We start from the raw sequence: 8,837 nt of genomic DNA, 5'->3' as shown, positions 1-8,837 counted from the left end.
TATGTGGCAGCCAATAAAATGATTTCCTTGCTTTGCTTCTGTGTCTTCTTTGTAAAAAGAAAGCTCTCCCCCAGCTCCTGCCTGGTGGCAGAGAGCTCCTACCCACCTTTGGTGTGGCATCACCCAGTTAAAATATATGCCCAAATAAACTCTTGAAAAATTAGAATGTGCCTCAGTTTACCCTTGAACAAGAATACCACCAGTGCTGTTGTTTAAGGTTGCCCTTGTGAGACGAAATGAAGTTTCGGTGGAGACCACCTGGTCAATCCCAGGTAAGTACTCCTTTTTATACCTCTCCCTTTACTTAGTTGACTCAGGGTCTGCCCTGCCCCGTGCGTGAGATTCCCCAGGGTTACCTTTCTGTTGGTGCCTACCCCTTTGGCCAAGCTCAAGGCCTTTTCCATATCGTGTCCCCAATGGGCAGGGGAGGCAGCTACCCACTGGGGGTCAGTCCAGCAAAAGAACCCAAGACATAAATGCTTATTGGTGGGTCTCTGTGAATGTGGTAGGAACTTCAGAAATAAGTGAATTGGGTAGGGGGAGACCTGGCTTCAGGTCCTGATTTTGTGACTCTTGAGTGAGTCCCCTTTGCCACCTGGTCCTAGGTTTTCTTATCTGTATTATGGCCTTAAAGGACCAAATAAGCTCCATTAGTGGGATTCCAGGGCTTAGGGCTTGACTAGCCTGGTCCCCAGGCCATGGTCTCTAGGTCTCTTCTGCTCAACAGTCATCCCCACTGGACCCCCACTTAGTCAACCTCTACCCTCATGGTTACATAGCTACCTGTAGCTCATTAAGCATCTTTACAAGTATCTTTTCCTTTGATCTTCCCAGAATCCCTGTGAGATATTTTATCATTCCCATTTTATTTTTTTAAGATTTTATTTTTATACCCACCGTATACCCAATGGTGGGGCTTGAACTCATAACCCCAAGATCAAGAGTCTCATGCTCCGACTAAGCCTGCCAGGCACCGTTTAGTATTCCCATTAAAAAAATGTTTTTTCAACGTTTATTTATTTTTGGGACAGAGAGAGACAGAGCATGAATGGGGGAGGGGCAGAGAGAGAGGGAGACACAGAATCGGAAACAGGCTCCAGGCTCTGAGCCATCAGCCCAGAGCCTGATGCGGGGCTCGAACTCACAGACCACGAGATCGTGACCTGGCTGAAGTCGGATGCTTAACCAACTGTGCCACCCAGGCGCCCCTAGTATTCCCATTTTAAAGTTGACTAAACTGAGCCTCAGAAAGTGGCATCCCTTGCCTGGGGAGGGTGGCGGAAGCCCTGCTCTGATTCTGGGGCCCGGGGAGTGACGAGTGGCTGAGAGTTTGTGATGTCACATGGATGCAGGGTGTCCTGAGGCCAGGCAACTTGATGTCATTAGAGAAGATCAGGGAGGGCTTCCCTGCTGCTGTCTTGGCATCCAGCACATGGTAGGCTCGCCGTAGTATTTGTTGAGAATGAATGAGTAGATTCCCTGCATTTGAATCCCTTCTTCTTCAGAAGAAAAGGGGAGGGGCGCCTGGGTGGCTCAGTCAGTTAAGCATCCAATTCTTCGTTTCAGCTCAGGCCGTGATTTCACCGTTAGTGAGTTTGAGCCCTGCACCAGGCTTCGCGCTGGTAGTGCAGGGCCTGCTTGGGATTCTCTCTCTCTGTGTCTCTGTCTCTCTCTCTCTCTCTCTGCCCCTCCCCTGTTCATGCTCTCTCTCTCTAAAATAAATAAACTTAAAAAAAGGGGGGGCGGGATCATGATATCAAAAGCAAAAAGAAAAAACAGAACTCACGCTGCTGGAATACTCATTTAAGCCTCCCTCCCGCGGGAGTCCTGCCTCCATTCTGTACACGAGGGAACTGAGACCCTGGAGAAGTCAAGTCACTCTCTTGAGGTCACACAGCAAGGACTAGGAGAGCCAGGATTTCCACGCAACCCCCAGAGCTTACGATCCCTCTTCAGACTGCTTTTCCAAGAGCCTGTGACTTGCAGGTGTAGCTCTTAAAAGAGGCCGGCAGATGTGGACCAGCTGGGCCATTTAAAGAGTTCAACGATGTTAAATATTTAGTGACAGGTTGATGACTATGGCCCACAGGGGGCTGAGAGGGGAAATCCAGGCAGGTGGATGCCGTACATGCTGGGCCCTGGGCCAGCGCGGTGAGGAGGGCTGTTCTTGGACTTGTGTCTCTGGGTGTCCTAGCAGGGCAGGAGAAAACAGGACCGGGGAGATGGTGTGGCCGCATGGGAGCAGCTCCCCGTTGGCTGAAACGTGACAGTGCTGGAGGCCATGCTGTGCCCTCACTTAATTAGCAGGTGTCATTGCCAAGGCACATGGGTCTATGCTGGGGTTTCACGGAATTTCAACATCAGCCACCCAGCTGCTCTCTTCACACCTGGGCTGGGCTCCCCATCCTCCCGGATGCTGAAGTCGGCCAGCAGCTCAGAGATCCTGGGGCTACGAGGCTGCCTGCTGGAGCCCCAGTTTTCTGTTTTAATAACAACAATGGGAATAATCATAAATGTAGGTATCTGTGAGAAAAAAAAAAAAAGTGTAAAATGGCATTCACCAGAAACAGTGGATACCACTAGGGGGCAGGATTCAGGGTGATTTGAATTTTTATTTCCTTCCAGGTTTTTGAACTTAGGATGGTCGCCGTTGCTTGTGTAATTAACAAAAAAATAAGGCATTGGTTGGTTAATCATAACAACCTCACTTCCATCGTGCCTTAGACTTTATGAGGTACTTTCAATGCATGAATGGCTTTCAACCTCGGCTGCAGGTCTGGATCACCTAGAGAAATTTTTTTAAATCCTCATGCTTGATCCCGGAGACAGGTTCTGATGTAGGTGGTCAGGGGTGGGGTCTGGGCATCTGTATTCTTTCCCATTTTTGGTAGTTTATCTCTTTAATTAAAAATTTTGGGGGGCTCAGTCGGTTAAGTGTCCGACTTCGGCTCAGGTCATGATCTCGTGATTCCTGGGTTCGAGCCCCACATCGGATGGGCTCTGTGCTGACAGCTCAGAGCCTGGAGCCTGCTTCAGATTCTGTGCCTCCCCTCTCTCTCTCTGCTCCTCTCTTGCTCACGCTCTGTCTGTGTCTCTCAAAAATAAACATTGACAAAAAAGTTTTGGGGTGCCTGGGTGGCTCAGTGGGTTGAATGTCCTATGCTGAGTTCAGCTCAGGTCATGATCCAAGGGTCGTGGGACTGAGCCCAGATTCAGGCTCCACACTGAGCATGAAGCCTGCTTGGGATTCTCTCCCTCTCTCCCTCTCTCCCTCTCTCCCTCTCTCCCTCTCGCATTTTCACTGTCTCTCTAAAAAAAAAAAGTATCAAATTAAAAAATAAAAATAAATTTCAAAAAAATTTTTAATGTTTATTTATTTTTGAGAAAGTAAGCACAAGCAGGGGAGGGGCGGGGGGGGGGAGGGACAGAGGATCTGAAGTGGGTTACATGCTGACAGCTGAGAGCCCAATGTGGGGGCTCAAACTCACAAACTGTAAGACCATGACCTGAACCTAAGTCAGAGGCTCAACAGACTAAGCCACCCAGGTGCCCCTAAATTCAAAAAGTATTAATTGACGTATGGTTGATACATAATATCATGTTAGTTTCAGGTGTATAACACAGATCCAATATGTAACAAAATGTATATGTAACGAAATGCTCACCACCATGAGTGTAGTCCCCATCTTCACCAAAGTTATTACAATATTATTGACTGTATTCCCTTTGCTGTACTTGTCATCCCTGTGACTTATTTAACTGGAAGCTTATCTGTACTTTTCATACACTTTAGAATAGTTTTTGATTCACAGAAAAATGCAAAGATAGTACAGAGAGTTCCTTCTGCTTTATACTCCTTTTTCCGTTACTAACATCTTATGTTCATTAGGTACTTCTGTAGGACAGAAGTCTCACGGGGTTGAGTTCAAGGAGTCAAGTTCAAGCTCCCGACGCGGCTACATTTCCGGAGGCTCCAGGGAAGAATGGGTGTCTTTGCCTTCTTCAGGCTTCTGGAAGCTGTCACATTCCTGGGCTTTCTTTCGTCTTCACAGCCCACAGCCTAGCATCTCCTTCTGCCCATTCTTTGCCAGCCGCATCTGCTCGGCCTCAGCTGGGAATCTTCTCCACTTTTAAGGATTCATGTGCCCACCTGGATGATTCAGGATAACCTTCCCATCCCAAGGTTTTTAACCTTAACCACCTCTGCAAAGCCCCTTCTTCCACATAGCCAAGGTAACCTGTTCACAGGTTCTGGAATTAAGGGGTGGACATCTTTGGAGGTCAGTATTCCACCCACCACAGGAGGAAAGGGGGACACTTTTAATTATTGTCATTCAATTTCATTTGGCTTTGCTTTTTGTTTTTTACCACCCCCCCTCCCCCCAATAGTACATCACTACCACATCTCTTATCCTTCTAAGCCCTCCTGGCCTCTGCTTACCTCCTTCCTCCCAGTTTGGAGGTCGTCACCCTGAGAGAAACCTGTACAGGTAAGTCTGCCCTCTTCAGGTGCGTGGCCAGGACCTTCCATTACCACGGATGCTCTATTTGTCAATCAGGTGAGCTCATCAGACCCTATTCGAACAGACCTGTTCCTATGTGCAGAGGAAGCTGAAAAATGGAATTCTGTTCCAGAACCTCCCATTCAAGTCGTTCAGCCTGCTTCCACCTGCTGGAATACATTTGTCTGATGGAACAGCACTAGCTTTTTTTTTTTTTTTTGGTATTCCTTTTATTTTTCAAGGCCAGCCCCGTATGAAGGAAGCAGCCTCTGTGTAGCTCTGAATCATTTCGTGTCACTGAGCTTTAATTTTCCTATCTGTGAAATAGGGATGATAGTACGAATTTGTTATTGACAGCTGCCTTAGCCCGGGGCCAGCACATTGTGGGAACTTGATAAATGATACCTGTTGGTGTCATAATTGCCCTGATACAATTTTATGCGTAGCGCCTGCCTCTGTAAGTGCTGGGTTCATTTCCCCCCTCCTAAAGGAAGGCGCTGGGAAATTGTTACTTATTTGCATACCAGCGGTTGATAAACTCCCCACCATTCCCCCCAGTTTCCCTGCTCAAGCAACACCCTGATGGGGGTTGGGGTATTGCCTTCTCTCTGTGGTGATTTGTCTAACCCAACTACGGTGGACCCACACCCTTGTGGGGGAGAGGGGGTGGGGCCCAGTTCTAACCAAAGACACTTCAGGGGATGTCTGCTGGGGGTGGGGGTGGGGCAACTCCTAGGTGCTGTTATATGTGCAGGAGACCTGTGGTACTGCTGCAGCCATAACCCCAGCAGGAGCATGCCACCGACACAGCTGACCACGACCATCACAGGGCAGGAAGAGAGAAGGGTCGCTGCTTGATGGCGATGTCAGAAACAGAATCGACCCATCCCATGGGCCCCAATCCCAGAGCTTGGTTCTTCCTTTCTTTTCTTTCTTTTCTTTTCTTTTTTTTCCCTTTTCTTTTCTTTTCTTTTCTTTTCTTTTCTTTTCTTTTCTTTTCTTTTCTTTCTTTTCTTTCTTTTCTTCTTTCTTTCTTTTCTTCTTTCTTTCTTTCTTCTTTCTTTTTTCTTTCTTTCTTTCTTTCTTTCTTTCTTTCTTTCTTTCTTCTTTCTTTCTTTTTTCTTTCTTTCTTTCTTTCTTTCTTTCTTTCTTTCTTTCTTTCTTTCTTTCTTCTTCTTTCCTTTTTTCTTTTAAGATCTTTCCTTTTATTACTGTTTTATAGTAAAAAAAAAAAAACCACATAACTTGATATCTACCCCCTTAACAAAGCTTTAACTATACGGTACAGAATTGTTGATGGATAAAGAAGATGTGATATATACGTACAATGGGACTCCTTTTACAGGATAAAATAGTCTTCTTGCTTTATGTCATTTTTCAGGTACCAGGAAACATTCCCATCAACAGACTTTTCTAGAGCAGCATCACTCACAGTGCAGTATGTATGTGTATATACATATGGATAACATTTGGGGAGGAGGGCATTAAAATACACTTATAAAATCAACCACGTGAAACATTTTAAAAATGTATTTATTTTTGTTTTAGAGCATGTGTGCAGGCAGGGGAGAGGGACAGAGGGAGAGAGAGACTCCCAAGCAGGCTGCAGGCTCAGCGAGGAGCCCAACACAGGGTTCAGTCTCACCAACCATGAGATCATGACCTGAGCCAAAACCAAGAGTCGGACACTCAACTGACTGAGCCTCTGAGGCACCCCAATTTTAACCATTTTTAAGTGTGCAATTCAGTGGCATTAAGCACACTCACAATGTTGTGCAGCCGCTCAGCGTGTGTTTCAACTATTATCTAATATACAAAACCAGGTCATGGAAAATAATAATGATGATGATGATAATAATAATAATAATAACTCCACGGTACATACCACACTGGAGGCGGGGATGGTTTTTTCATGGTCAAGGTATTGCTGGCCAAAAAAGACACTAGAAAACAAAATATTCAAACACCCCTTTCCCCAGGCAGGTTGGCAGTTTGCTGTGGCCCACACACAGGAGCCGGTGCTGAAAGAATGCCCCCCCAACTCCCAGGGGTGCAGCAGGGGCCTAGAATAGAACTTGAATCATTCAGGCTGCTTGCCTTTGCCACGGCTGAATTTCAGAAGAACGCCCGCACCCTGTGCGAGACCTTCAGTTTTAGAATCGGCCTGTAATTCTTGATCCCCGACAGCAGCTGGAGAACCGATGTCAGAGGTTCCCCCCACATCCCCACCCCAGTTCTCCCTGGGCGGGGGTGGGGGGGGCCCAAGACCACAGTTGAAGAACCACCTGACCCAGCTTGGTGGAGCTCACCCTTGACTTTACACAGAGAAGGGGAGGACGTACCCAAATGGGGCAAGTGGCACAGTCAGTGTGTCTTGTGAGAGCAGCTGGTGGCCTCAGCGAGCTGAGACAGAAACAAGCCGCAGAGAAGGGGAGAGAGACTCAGCCAGTACCTGCGTGTATTGAACATCTATTGTCCTCTGCGCCTCTGTGATTTCTCTTCTCACGGTGTCTCCAGGAAGAATGAGTTATTGCAACCCCACTTTTTAGATGGGGACACTGAGGCTCAGTGTGGTTGGGCAGAGGACGCTCATGGCCAGTGTCGTGAGTCGGGGTCCCCATCCCAAAGTCCACACCGGTTCCATTCTGCTGGGCTGTCAGATGTGGGCGTGGCCCACCGAGATGGGGCATCAAGCCAGCCTTGCGTTTTCCATGGCTTTCCTGGACATGGGCACCCAGGGGCCATCCCTGGACGGTAGAGAGCTTCCACTTCCCAAGTTACCAAGTTCAGGGTGATTGGAGGATGGTGTGAGAGCAACTCCCTTCTCTGCTCAACTTTGAGCCTTCCTGGGCTCCCCCTTTCCCTCTACCTGAAGTCCACACCTTGAACAAGTCACTGGATCCAACGTTGGCTGTTGGCCAACCTTGCCCGCCATATTGGCTTTTCCTTTAAGCCCTGTGGCCTGCATTTCTGCCATGCTGTGCCCTCTGCCTGGAAGGCTCTGCCCTACTTCTAACTCTTCCTCATCCTTCAGATCTTGTAAATGCCACTTCCTCTGGGAAGCCCTCCCTGATCTTCTCTAATGACATCAAGTTGCCTGGCCTCAGGACACCCTGCATTTTTCGCATAGTGTTCACTGCAGTGTGAAATGATTGGTAAACATTCATAACCTGGGTCGCCTAAATGGTTAAGTTGGTCACTTAAGTCGGCAACTGAGTGGCTCGGTCGGTGAAGCATCCGACTTCGGCTCAGGTCATGATCTCACGGTCCGTGGGTTCGAGCTCCTCGTCAGGCTCTGTGCTGACAGCTCGGAGCCTGGAGCCTGTTTCCAATTCTGTGTGTGTGTCTCTCTCTGCTCTGTCTCTATCTCTCAGAAATAAATAAGTGTTGAAAAAATGTTTAATTAATAACCTGCCCACACCAAACTGAACTCCACGAGAATAGGGACTTGCTGCCTTGCTCCTGCTGTGTGTCCCAGTCTCTGCCAGACTGATCGGTACCCTGTAGCTGCTTAATAAATACTTGATGAGTGAGTGAGTGAAACTCCGGCCAGGGGGGTACTAACTTAAGCACACAAGTAGTCAGGGGCATGAAGGCATGAGCGGGAAGGCCACGCCTTTGCCAGAGAGGTGTGTCCCTAAACCTGGGCCGTGTGCCAGGACTGGTTCCTGAAAATTAGTGCCATCTCAGCTGAGCAAGCGCCTGGGGTGTTCCCAGACTCTTCTGCTGCATTTCGAGCGCCTTTGTCCCTGGGAAACCTTCAGCCCTTGGCCTGTCTCCTCATGTGTGTCTCTTGAGGACAATAAAGTTCTCCCATTACTGGCTTGGGGCAGCAGGAGAGAGGGACACCCCCCCCCCCAAAGCCACTATTGGAATTAGAAGGTAGAAGGGTGATGGGGCGCCTGGGTGGCTCAGTCGGTTGAGCGTCCGACTTTGGCTCAGGTCACGATCTCACGGTCCGTGAGTTCGAGCCCGGCATCGGGCTCTGTGCTGACGGCTCGGAGCCTGGAGCCTGTTTCCCATTCTGTGTCTCCCTCTCTCTCTGCCCCTCCCTGCTTGCACACTCTCTCTTTTTCTCTGAAAAAGAAATAAACATTTAAAAAATAAAACAAAAAAAGAAAAGAAAAAAGAACTGAGATCCTTCCCTGCTTGGACATAATAAGCAGCCAGTGGCGAGAGCTGACCTAGACTGGACTTATCTTACCTTATCTTCACTGGGGACCCACAGACTGTGTGTCTTTTTCGTTCACTTCTTACGCCCTCTGTTATCTTGTTTGTTGTGCAACTTCTCTCCTGCTCTGTGTGCCCTGTGAGAAGCCAAGTGAATCACGTGGT

Source organism: Felis catus, chromosome D3, assembly GCF_018350175.1.
Source record: "Felis catus isolate Fca126 chromosome D3, F.catus_Fca126_mat1.0, whole genome shotgun sequence".
Classification (NCBI taxonomy): Eukaryota; Metazoa; Chordata; class Mammalia; order Carnivora; family Felidae; genus Felis; species Felis catus.
Note: the sequence above shows the minus strand (reverse complement) of the source record.